The sequence below is a fragment of the Chiloscyllium punctatum genome, chromosome 24, assembly GCF_047496795.1.
Source record: "Chiloscyllium punctatum isolate Juve2018m chromosome 24, sChiPun1.3, whole genome shotgun sequence".
NCBI lineage: Eukaryota > Metazoa > Chordata > Chondrichthyes > Orectolobiformes > Hemiscylliidae > Chiloscyllium > Chiloscyllium punctatum.
In genome coordinates, this window is record NC_092762.1 from 20867552 (window position 1) to 20880635 (window position 13084).

Below are 13084 nucleotides of genomic sequence, written 5' to 3' on the forward strand. Positions count from 1 at the left end.
CACATTGAGAATACCCTCCATCTTGTTGTGTGCTGCTATCACTGTGCTAAATGGGACAGACTTCAAACCAAACTAGCAGCTCAATACTGGGCATCCATGAAACTCTGTGGATCATCAACAGCAGCAGAACTTTACTCCAGCACAATCTGTAACCTCATGGCCTGGTACATCCCCCACTCAACCATTACCATCAAGCCAGGGGATCAACCCTGGTTCACTGGAGAGTTGAGGACAGCATGCCAGGAGCAGCATCAGGCAGACCTAAAGATGAGGTGTCAACCTGGTGAAGGTACTAAACAGGAGTACTTGCCAAATGGCATAACCAGGAAGTGATAGACAGAGCTAAGTGATCCCACACATCAGATCTCAGCTCTGCAGTCCTTCCACATCAAGTCGTGAATGCTGGTGGACAATTTAACAACTCACTGGAGGAGATGCTCCACAAATATCCCCATCCTCAATGATGGAGGAGCCCAGCACATCAGTGTAAAAGATAAGGCTGATGCATTCGCAACAATCTTCAGTCAGAAGTGCTGAGTAGATGATCCATCTCAGGCTTCTCCAGTGGTCCCCAACATCACAGATACCAGTCTCCAGACAATTCGATTCACTCCCCATGAATACTGAAAAGGCAACCGGCCCTGAGAACATTCTGGCAATGGTCCTGAAGAAGCGCTCTCCAGTACTTACCACTCCCCTAGCCAAGCTCTTCCAGTACAGTTACAACACTGGCATCTCCCTGACAATGTGGAAAATTGCCCAGGTATTTCCTGTACATAAAAAGCATGACCAGTCCAACCTGGCTAATTACCACCCAATCTGCCGACTCTCCATCAACAGGGCTATCAAACAGAGTAGTGCTGGAAAAGCACTGCAGAGTCTGAATGCTCGGATGCTGCCTGACCTGCTGTGCTTTTCCAGCACCACTCTGATCTAAACTCGGGTTTCCAGCATCTGCAGTCTTCACTTTTATCGAGGGCTATCAAACAGCACCTGCTCAACAATAACCTACTCAGTGATGCCCAGTTTGGGTTTCGCCAAAGTCATTCAGCTCCTGATCTCATTACAGCCTTGGTTCAAACATGGACAAAAGAGCTGAATTCCAGAGGTGAGGGGTGAGTGACAGCCCTTGACATCAAGGCTGCATTTGACCGGGTATGGCATCAAGGAGCCCTGTCAGAAATGGAATCAATAGGTATTTGGGGCAAATACTCCACTGGTTAGAGTCATACCTGGCACAAAAGAAGATGATTGTGGTTGTCGAGGGTCAGACATCTCAGCTCCAGGACATCTCTGCAGGAGCCCCTCAGGGTAGTGTCCTAGGCCCAATGATCTTCAGCTGCTTCATCAATTACCTTCCCTCTGTCTTAAGGTCAGAAGTGGGGATGTTCGCTGATATTTGCACAGTTTTCAGCACCTTTCACGATTCCTTAGATACTGAAGCAATCCGTACTCAAATGCAACGAGTTCTGGACAATATCCAGGTAACATTGACGCCACACAAATGCCAGACCATGACCATCACCAATAAAAGACACTGTAATCACCACTCCTTGACATTCAACGGTGTTACCGTCACTGAATCCCCCACTGTCAACATCCTTGGAGTTACCATTGACTGGAAACTCACTGGAGGCACCACATGAACATAATGGTTACAAGAGCAGGTCAGAGACTAGGGATACTGTGGTGAGTAATTCACCTTCTGACTCCCCAAATTCTATCCACTGTCTACAAGGTACAAGTCAGGAATGTGATGGAATACTCCCCAAATGCCTGGATGTGTGCAGCTCTGACAACACTCAAGGAGCTTGACACCATCCAGGACAAAGCAACCCACTTGATTGGCACCACATCGACAAATATTCAATCCCTCTACCACCGGTGCCCAGTGGCAGCAGTGTGTGGTATCTACAAGATGCACTGCAGAAATCCACCAAAGATCCTTCAATAGCACCTTCCAAATCCACGACCACATCCATCTCGAAGGACAAGGGCAGCAGGTACTTGGGAACACCACCACCTGCAAGTTCCCCTCCAAGCCACACACCACCCTGACTTGGAAATATATCACCATTCCTTCACAATTGTTGGATGAAAATCTTGGCATTCCCTCCCTACTGGCATTGTGGGTCAACTCACAGCAAGGGGACTGCAGTGATTCAAGAAGGCAGCTCACCACCACCTTCTCAAGGGCAAATAAGGATGGGCTGTCAATGTTAGCCAGCCAGTGACGCCCAAGTCCCACAAAAGAATATTTTTAAAAATTTCTGAGATTGAAACCTCTGTCTCTGAAATGTTGGAGTTCCTGTCATTTTGTAAACCTGACTCGAAACATTACAGCATTGATGGATTAACATGATGGGACGATCTGGAGAGTTTGATGGGGAGGCGGGGGAAGATGACAGACAGAGGAATTGTGATGGAGAATCAGAAAGTGTGTGTGTGTGTGCGTGGAGTGGAGTGAGGAAGAAAGAGCCAGACGATGGAGAGCGAGAAATGAAGGAAGATCCAAGACTGAGGGAGGTCAGACAGAAGGAAATGGACACAGCGGGACAGAGAGTGAGGAAGAAAATGTAAAATCACAGCCTCTGCAAATGACATTTTGACTCTGAGCCACTTGTTGCAATATAGGACATTGTCGGAGAATCGTCCAATTCCAAATAGAGGCCACACACCGACCTTGTGAAATTGACAAACATTAGTTTATTTCTCAATATATGGTGGCAAAGAGAAATTGGCAATTCTCAAAGAAAACGGACACTTTGCCCAGTTAATTCATGGATTCTTTTCCCCAAGCTGCAGATACAGACAATTTTATACAGTTACAGTGGTGTTACAGTACTGTAATGTTAATTACTAGACAAGATTGGTCAGAGTATTGAGTACAGGTGTTGGGAGGTCATGTTGCGGCTGTACAGGACATTGGTTAGGCCACTATTGGAATATTGCGTGCAATTCTGGTCTCCTTCCTATTGGAAAGATGTTGTGAAACTTGAAAGGGTTCAGAAAAGATTTACAAGGATGTTGCCAGGGTTGGATGATCTGAGCTACAGGGAGAGGCTGAACAGGCAGGGCCTGTTTTCGTTGGAGTGTCAGAGGTTGAGAGGTGATCTTATAGAGGTTTACAAAATTTTGAGGGACATGGATAGGATAAATAGGCAAAATCTTTTCCCTGGGGTCAGGGAGTCCAGAACTAGGGGGCACAGGTTTAGGGTCAGAGGGGAAAGATATAAAAGAGACCTAAGGGGCAACTTTTTCACGCAGAATGTGGTACATGTATGGAATGAGCTGCCAGAGGATGTGGTGGAGGCTGGTACAATTGCAACATTTGGATGGATATATGAATAGGAAGGGTTTGGAGGGATATGGGCCGGGTGCTCGCAGTTGGGACTAGATTGGGTTGTGATATCTGGTCAGCATGGACAGGTTGGACAGAAGGGTCTGTTTCCATGCTGTACATCTCTGTGACTCTATGACTCTATGAATTTAATTACATTCAATGGAATACAATCGGCAGGCCGGTCGGAGCAATCAGGTAATAACTGTAACAGGAGGTTCCATTCCTCTGCGAGAGCAGGTGATAATGTCCAGTATCCTGGTTCCAATGGGCCTGCAGGGTGGTGCGTATTCTTATCAGGTATCTGGGTGCCACTCAGTCTAGGGAGGCTTTGTGGGGCTTCAGTACCTGAGGGCACTGTGGATGCCCTCGGGGCTGCAGGAGCGATGATGCTATTGTGAGGGAGGAAGTCTGTTATCAGATCATCTGAGGAGTGTATTCCTTGTGTTATCTGCAAATTTTGAAACATTACATTTTGATCTGTTATCTGCATTGTTGACATATCTTGTGAATAGCTGGGGTCCCAGTCCCAATCTCTGCAGTACTCCAGTCATTAGTCATCACAAAACATTGATCTAATCGTCCCTCACTCACATACAGAATGGCAGATGTTAGTCTGATTTTCAAAACTGACTGTATGGAGATTCAATTAGCAATTGTGATTCACCAAATTATAAAAGCACAGAAACAGGCCAGTTGGCCCATTGTGTCCAAGCTTTCTGACCATGTGCCATTCTCTTACATTGTTAATCATCAATTAATCATCTCGTGCCCTTGATTGACTCTGCCAAAACCACTGTTCCATGTAATGTCTTCCAGATCTAATTACTCGCTGAGTGAAGTTTCTTTCTCACATCCATTTTCTTCTCTTGCAATGTATTTGCAATCGACCCTCTTATTCTCAATGCTTCTACTACTGGGAGGGATTTGGTTGAGCCCAGTTGTCTGGGTCAATGGTTTGCAGAGCAGTGTGATGTCAACAGTGGGTTTAATACCCATTGCCAGTTTCAGGTTCCCATGAAGGGCTTTCCTTCTCAACCTCTTCCCTTGCCTGAGGTTTGCTGACCCTCAGATTAAATCATCACCAGTTGCTTCTCTCTCAAATGAGGAAGCAGCCCCTTATGGTCTGGTAAGACTATGGCACCATGACATACTAGTCAGCATGGTGTCACATTATCTACTCTGGGTAGGCTGTGCATGATTTTGAAAACTTCTTTCAAATCTTCTGCCAGCCTTCTCCAATCTAACTTTCTGACTGAAATTTCTTCCAGCTGGAACCATTTATGTGAAGGTGGTTTCTCCAAACCACCCAGTACTCCTTCAATTCCTGCTCTTCAGCTGAAAGTAAATTAACCCAAGAACAGTCTCATGGTCCATTCTGGTGCCTGGGTCTCTTCACTCTGATAAACTAACTCCAGTTAAACACCAAAAAGAATGAAGCCGCTGTTACCAGTCCCTGCTCCAATTTTCATTCCTGATCTACTGCCTCGATCCCTCTCTCCTGTAACTCATTGTGATTCACAACTTGGTGCTGCATTTGATTCTGAGAGGAGCTGCTGATCTCAGACCAAAGAGAAAAGAACGTAGAAAAATACAGCACAGGAACAGGCCCTTCGGCCCTCCAAGCCTGCACCGATCTAGATCCTCTACCTAAACTTGTCACCTATTTTTTAAGGATCTGTATCCTCCTGCCCCTTGCCCATTCATGTATCTGTCTAGATACATCTTAAGTGACGCTATCGTGCCTGACTCTACCAGCTCTGCTGGCAGTTTGGTTCCAGGAACCCACCACCTTCTGTGTAAAGAACTTTCCACTGGTATTTCCCTTAAATGTTTCCACTCTTACCTTGAACTTGTGACCTCTATTAATTGAATCCCCCACTCTGGGAAAAAGCTTCTTGCTATCTACCATGTCCATACCTCTCATGATTTTGTAGACCTCAATCAGGTGCCCCCTCAACATTCATCTTTCCAATGGAAATAATCCTAATCTACTCAACCTGTCTTCACAGCTAGCGTCCTCCATACTAGGCAGCATCCCAGTCAATCTCCTCTGCACCCTCTCCAAAGCATCCACATCCTTTCAGTAATGTGGCAAACAGAACTGTATGCTGTACTCTAAAATGTGGCCAAACCAAAGTCTAATACAACTCTAACACGACCTGCCAACTCTTGTACTCAATACCCTGTCTGATGAAGGAAAGCATGCTGTATGCCTTCTAGACCACTCTACTGATCTACGTTGCCACCTTCAGGATACAATGGACCTGAACACCCAGATCTCTCTATACACCAATTTTCCCCTGGACTTTTCCATTTATCGCTCTTGAACTGGATCTTCCAAAATGCATCACCTCGCATTTTCCCAGATTGAACTCCATCTGCCATTTTTCTGCTCAACTCTCCAATCTATCTACATTCTGCTGCAATCTCTGACCGTCCCCTTCAGTATTTGCTACTCCACCAATCTTAGTGTCATCTGCAAACTTGCTAATCAGACCATCTACACTTTCTTCCAGATCATTTATGTAAACCATTAACAGCAGTGGTCCCAGCACAGAGCCTTGTGGAACACCACTGGTCACAGTTCTCCATTTTGAGAAACACATTTCCACTACTACTCTTTGTCTCCTGTTGCCCAGCCAGTTCTCTATTCATCAGGCTAGTATACCCTGGACCCCATGTGACTTCACTTTCTCCATCAGCCTACCGTGGGTAGCCTTATCAAATACCTTACTGAAGTCAATGTCTTTGACATCTGCAGCCACTTAAATCAAATTTGTCACTTTCTCAATGAACTCTATTAAACTGGTAAGACATGACCTTCTTTGCACAAAACCATGTTGCCTATCATTCATCAACCCATTTTCTTTCAAATGCATCCTATCCCTCAGTACCTTCTCCAGCAGCTTACTTATCACTGACGTCAGGCTCACCAGTCAATAATTACCTGTATTATTCTTGCTACCCTTCTGAAAAAAGGGGACAACATTAGCAATTATCCAGTCCTCCAGTACCTAACACATGTTCAAGGATGCTGCATAGATATCTGTTAATGCTCAGCTATTTCCTCTTTCACTTCTCTCAGTAACCTGGGATAGACCCCATCCAGACCTGGGGACTTGTCCACCTTAATGCCTTTTAGAATACCCAACATTTCCTCTCTCCTTATGCTGACTTGACCTAGAGTAATCAAACATCTATGCCAAACCTAAACATCCATCATGTCCCTCTCCTCGGTGAATACTGATGCAAAGTCCTCATTAAGAATCTTACTCATTTTCTCTCACTCCACACATATCTTTCCTGCTTTGCCCTTGAGCAGGCCAACCCTTTCTCTTGTTACTCTCTTGATTGTTATATATGAATAAAATGCTTTCGGAATTTCCTTAACCTTGTTTGCTAAAGCTATTTCATGAGTTCTTTTAGCCCTCTTAATTCTGTGTTTCAGATTGGTCCTCCTTTCCCAATATTCTTCCAAAGCTTTGTCTGTCTTCAGTTGTCGAGACCTTATGTATGTTTCCTTTTTTCTCTTAGCTGGACTCACAATTTCCCCTGTCATCCATAGTTCCCTAATCATGCCTTTTTTAATCCCTTGTTTTCACAGGGATATGTCTGCCTTGCACTCCAATCAATCTCTCTTTAAAAGCCTGCCACATATCAAATGTGGATTTACCCTCAAACAGCTGTTCCCATGCTACATTCCCCAGCTCCTGTTGAATTTTGGTACAGTTGGCCTTCCCCAAATTTAGTTTTCTTCACTCTTGTCTTTGTCCATGAGTATTTTAAAACTCACAGAACTGTGATCAGTATTCCCTAAGTAATCCCCTATTGGAATTTCAACCACCTGGTTGAGCTTATTCCCCAACACCAGGTCCAGTATGGCCTCTTCCCAAGGTGGACTATTTACATAAAGCTCTAAAAAAGCCCTGCTGGATGTTTGTACCGACACAGGGTAAACCTTTCTGCTAATTTAAACCAGACACATAGAGAATCTCACCTCATGCCGTAATCTGTTACATTTCTGCTGCACGAATTTCTGATGGACAGGTACCTTTCAAAGAGCTATGCTGCAGGCAGTTGTTGGTGCTTGGCTGCTGTTTGCAATACTCGATTTTATATACCCTAAGGCATCTGACCAGCTCATTGCTTTGATGTCATCCAAAACTGTAAAATACAAACTCGATTGGATTTTGGTATCTGGGGCAGAATTTGAACTGAATTTGAATTTGTTGTGTACAATGGCAATGCAGCTCCAGCTATTTCTTGCACAACCAAATGTTACATTTTTGAATTTTTCAGCACACTTTGTGCCAGCCAGAAGTTTCAGCTCCCTTAAAGGTACAGTACACGTCTACAACTTCATAACAATGCTCTTTACAAACTCTGCTACATCTAAACCTCGAACACTAATTAAATGCCAGTCAATATTGGGAAAAGTTAAAATCTCCTATCACCACCACCATATTGCTCCTACATCTTTCTATAATCTGTTTACATATTTGTAACTCTATCTCACCCTCGCTGTTGGGAGGCCTATCGTACAGCCCCAACATTGTTACCGCACCATTCCTTTTTCTGAGCTCTGCCCAATTGCCTCACTGCACGGGTTCTGCATACTGCTCTCCTTCAACACAGCTGTGACATTTTCTCTGACGTTTCATGCAACTCTTTCTTTTACTCCCCTCTCTGTCCTGCCTGAATATCCTGGGATAGTTGCCAATCTTGCCCTTTCCTCAACCAAGTCTCAGTAATAGCAATAACATCATATCCCCAGGAACTAATCCAAGCCCTAAGTTCATCTGTGCATTCTTTCATTTCTACTCTGTCTAGTACATGGCACTGATAGCAATCCTGAGATTACTACCTCTTAGGTTCTACTTTTTAACTTGGCTCCTAACTCCCGAAATTCTGCTGGCGGGACCTCATTTGATTTTTTTATCTATATCATTGATGCCTTTCTGCACCACTAAGGATCTGAAACCTGAATACAGGCTGAAGTAACTGGTTGTTGTCAGGGGAAACCACTTAACAGAGGCTCTTAATGACTTCAGCTTCAAGAGGGCTTCTCGATGCAAACATGGCAAAATGTCTCTGAGGCTGCAAACTGACAATTCTACTAAAGCTGCATAAAAAGACTTTTCAGTTACTAACTGCTAATTCTGCAAGAGCTGCATAACTGACTAACCACAGTCTAGTCAATAGAGATTAGCAGACAATGCACCCTTTAAAACACAGAAATAACTTGACAAGATAAGACATTACTGGCCATTCTGAGAGACTTTCAGATGCAGGTGCAATGGCTCGATTAGTGAGATAAGTGTGGCCTGAGAGTTGGGAAATAAAGTTAGTTCCCAGGAAATATCATTGGACTAAATAGCTGTCAAATAAAGCAGTATCGTGTATTAATTGGTAATTGTTTGAATGTACTATACAATGTTGGCCTGTACCCTTCCTTCAGAAAGGCATAAAAATGTCTTTGGTTTAAGAATGTGTGCAGGCCCTCCGAGGAACGTGGAACTGCATAATCTCTGTATTTCTGGATACTCTGTGCCTGGCCATATGAAAAATAAAGAGTGAAGTCTAAACAGCCAGACTGATTGTGAATGTTTATTGACAGATCATGGAACCGAGAGGCACAGCTGGGGGTCCAGATCTTCATCTGGTGCTGTGACTCGGACTCGGTATGGATGGATTGTGAGAAGCGTTGTAAGAGCCTTGAGTCCTCTCGTATTGAGTGCAGAGGAATCGGCCGGCCAGACGTGAGTATTTTCTCCGTTTGATTTTCCTAACATTCAAATCGTGGTTGACTCAACCCCTCACTGTCTATCGTATCAGTCCAGCACGAAAAGGATCGGTCCTGGTAAGAATTTATTGTGAAAAAAAGGACTCCATTAACAGGTCAGGGACCTGCTGATCGGGCATCCAAAATAAAGTTGGGACTCTTAAAAAAGGAGTCAGAGACTCCCAGTAACAGGTTGGGGACCTGCAAATGGGGATCCGAAGTAGAGTCAGGGACTCTTAAAAAAAGGAGTCAGGGAGTATTTCAATGAGGAAGTATTTCAAATGAGTTGGGGACTCAGATTGGGTCGAATTGGTGTTATCTGAATTGAGTTCCAAACTGTTCTGTGAAAGACGAGATAAGCAAGTATTGTGATACATTGTAACAAGACTGCTGGCGGTTTTGGAAAGGTGAGAAGTGTTTGTGAAAGTCATTAGTTTTGTTGTTTGTTGTCGGGTCGTTGAATAGTGAAGGCCTTAAATCGGGACTATAAAAGGAAGGTTGTTTTAATATGGGTAATAATATAGATAAGACAGAACAGCTGTCTTCGTCATTCGTGAAACTATGTGAAAAGTATCCGGACAAGTCTGAAAGCCTGCAAACACTTTCAGGCCCTTAAATAAGACATTGCGTGATGAGCAGTGGCCACTGGACAGCCCTAAAGGTACTCAATTGGTTAAATCAACCCAACAACTGATTTGTCGCTGAAACCTAGGCTCAAATATGAAAGAATTGATTGGATTGTGGCAGCCAGTGGATACTGCCACCAAATTTGGAATTGAATTGAATAATAATCATATCATGAAATCAACTGATGTCCTCAAAAATGAACGTTCTCGTGTCAAACATCAACAGAAACAAAAATAAAAGTCACCGTTGACTGATAAACAAAAAGAACTGTGCAGTTTGATGGTTGGCCTTGATTTGGGTGCAGGAGACAACAAAAATTCAGATTTCAATGATTGGTGTTCCTAAATGCATCTTGCACCACCACCTCCCTACCCCCACCTAACCCACAAGCGAGTCTTAAATCAACCCCAGCTATTCCAGCCCCTGCCGCATCAACAAGTCAAGCACCCCCTGCCCTAACCCCTTTCGCACAGATTATTCAACCTCCTGTTTACCAAACTGTTATTGCATCTAATTCACAAATCCCTGTTGTTCCCCTGCCACTGGCCCCTGTCATTCTCCCACCTGGACTCACCCTTGCTATCGCCGCATCTTCTCATGCTCCTCAGATTCCCATTAGTTCGGCAGCTGCAGCTCATCCTCGGACATATGTTGCTGCTGTAGCTATGCCTCTCCCTCTGGCCCCTTCTCAGTTTATCGACTCTGTTGCTTGGAATACTCACAGTCAATTAAAGTCGAGATCTCACCAGTCTTCTAAAAAGTCTTAGCATGCCTTGCCACAACTCGTCCAGTGATCAGAAACCTCGCTGAGTTCCTTTTCTGAGGATTTGGGAGATGACATGCTTGCTCTGGGCTTGTTCCCAAGGAGACAACTGCCAAATCCACAGGCTAGCGCTGCTGGTCAAAACTCCACTATCCCTGAATGGAATTATGTCCATTCTCTCTGTAATGCTCCGGACCGCCACAAGGCTCCCAACAGTTTGTTGATTTCCCTAGCACGACAATTAAAGTTTATGACAGCACTGCACAAGAGCTGGGCAGAGAAGTGGCAGATGGAGTTTAATTCAGATAAATGCGAGGTGCTGCATTTTGGGAAAGCAAATCTTAACAGGACTTATACACTTAATGGTTAGGTCCTAGGGAGTGTTGCTGAACAAAGAGACCTTGGAGTGTAGGTTCATAGCTTCTTGAAAGTGGAGTCGCAGGTAGATAGGATAGTGAAGAATGCGTTTGGTATGCTTTTCTTTATTGGTCAGAGTATTGAGTGCAGGAGTTGGGAGGTCATGTTGCGGCTGTACAGGATATTGGTTAGGCCACTGTTGGAATATTGTGTGTAATTCTGGTCTTCTTCCTATCGGAAAGTTGTTGTGAAACTTTTCTGAGGACTTGGGAGATGGACTTGGGAAAAGTCTTTTCCCTGAGGTGGGGGAGTCCAGAACTAGAGGGCGTAGGTTTAGGGTGAGAGGGGAAAGTTATAAAAGAGACCTAAGGGGCAACGTTTTCACGCAGAGGGTGGTACATGTATGGAATGAGCTGCCAGAGGACGTGGTGGAGGCTGGTACAATTGCAACATTTAAGAGGCATTTGGAAGGGCGTATGAATAGGAAGGGTTTGGAGGGTTATGGGCCGGTAGCTAGCAGGTGGGACTAGATTAGGTTGGGATATCTGGTCGGCATGGACAGGTTGGACCGAAGGGTCTGTTTCCATGCTGCACATCTCTATGACTCTATGACCTTTGGGCCCTTATTCAACAGATCCTTATCTGCAATTAATATGCCTGTTCCACTGAACGCATTGGTTAAAATGATTTTGCTGCCCTCGCCAATGTCATGGTTCAGGGTCAGCAGCGACAGGATGATATCCTTGCTGCTGCATCCACCATACTGATGAAACCGATTGACCTACTCATATCCTCGAACCTCACTCTAAACGTTAGGAGTCTGCTGAATACTTTGCTGAATGCTTCCGAGAATGTTATGAATCCTATTCTGGGGATTGAGTTTTGAATTTCCATGTTGTCAATGCTAAATATAACTCTATGTTATTGAACTGTCGGCCACCCTCTGTCACCTTTGCAGTCAAGACAAATAACCTGGACTGGGTCGACACTAATCCCAATCAACTCCATTGTTCCATTAATGCTTTGTGGCAACATCAGAGTAAAGACAAGGCGTCGACTCACGTAAAGTCGGAATTTGTTGTCCACGAAGAGACTTCTCAATAACTACCTATGCGTTGCAGTATTAGTCCTTCACCCTTTCGAGGCCATGGACGTGGCTGGGGGTCCCTCCCAGACAACTCCCTCAGAGCCGTTTTAATCATGGTGACCCATATCACTGTGCTTGTGCCTGCCGACATGTGGCTGTTTCAATTGTGGCCAACCTTTTCATTGGGTTTCTAATTGTTCCAAAGGGGCAAGAAGGGGGAGCCAAGGAGGTAGATATGGAAATTACCCCCAGGACCCTTACGATGAGGGAAGCTCCCTAATAATAATCACCCTTTGATGCAAGCAAGAGGCAGAGGATGACTCACTAATTTTTCACAAGATAACCCCTTTTCCCAATGACTAAGTAACTTTCCTTTGAAGTCTGTGTCTTGCAAACAGGAACCTAAAGTTGAAAACAGAAGGTATCCCTTTCTGATTGACACAGGAGCCCCAATGTCCTCAGTGAAATCTGACAAGAACTCTCCAATCTCTAAGAAGACCCAAATATTATCTGGCTTTCGAGGAGAAACCCATCGTTATCCAGTTTCTGATCCAGTTCCTGTCTATTTCCAAGGCTATTCCCTGGACCACCGCCTTGTGATTACTACCACATTATCCTGAAATCTAATGGGATGAGATCTCCTGTGTGCCTTTCAAGTCAAATTTGCCTGTTCCCCTGCTGGTGTCCAATTTGATTCTGACTCAGGTGAATGCCAACTGTACATGTCCACTAAACCCCAATGGTGGTCACTTGACCCCCAAAGCTCTGGAAGTCATGTCACCCTTGCTTACAATCGGACAGTCCAAGACCAATCCCTTGAAGATTTTTTTCAGGGATTTCATTGGTACTGAGTGGACTATACCAATTCTGGCCAGATGGTGAAGCAAATTATGTTCAAATACTCACTCACCTATGGAAACAGCCCCTCACATCACCCGGAAGTTCAATCCGCCTCATCACACTAAAGACCTGGGCTCTTTGATCCACCGTGCAATCACCAGGGCTGATCCACACTGCTATCATCTGCAAACACTCCAAGGAGGGATAACTATCCTCTACTATCCAAATCCTACCTCTTACCGGACCACACTCCTGCACCATGAAAGTCGGGATGTCCTTGATTGT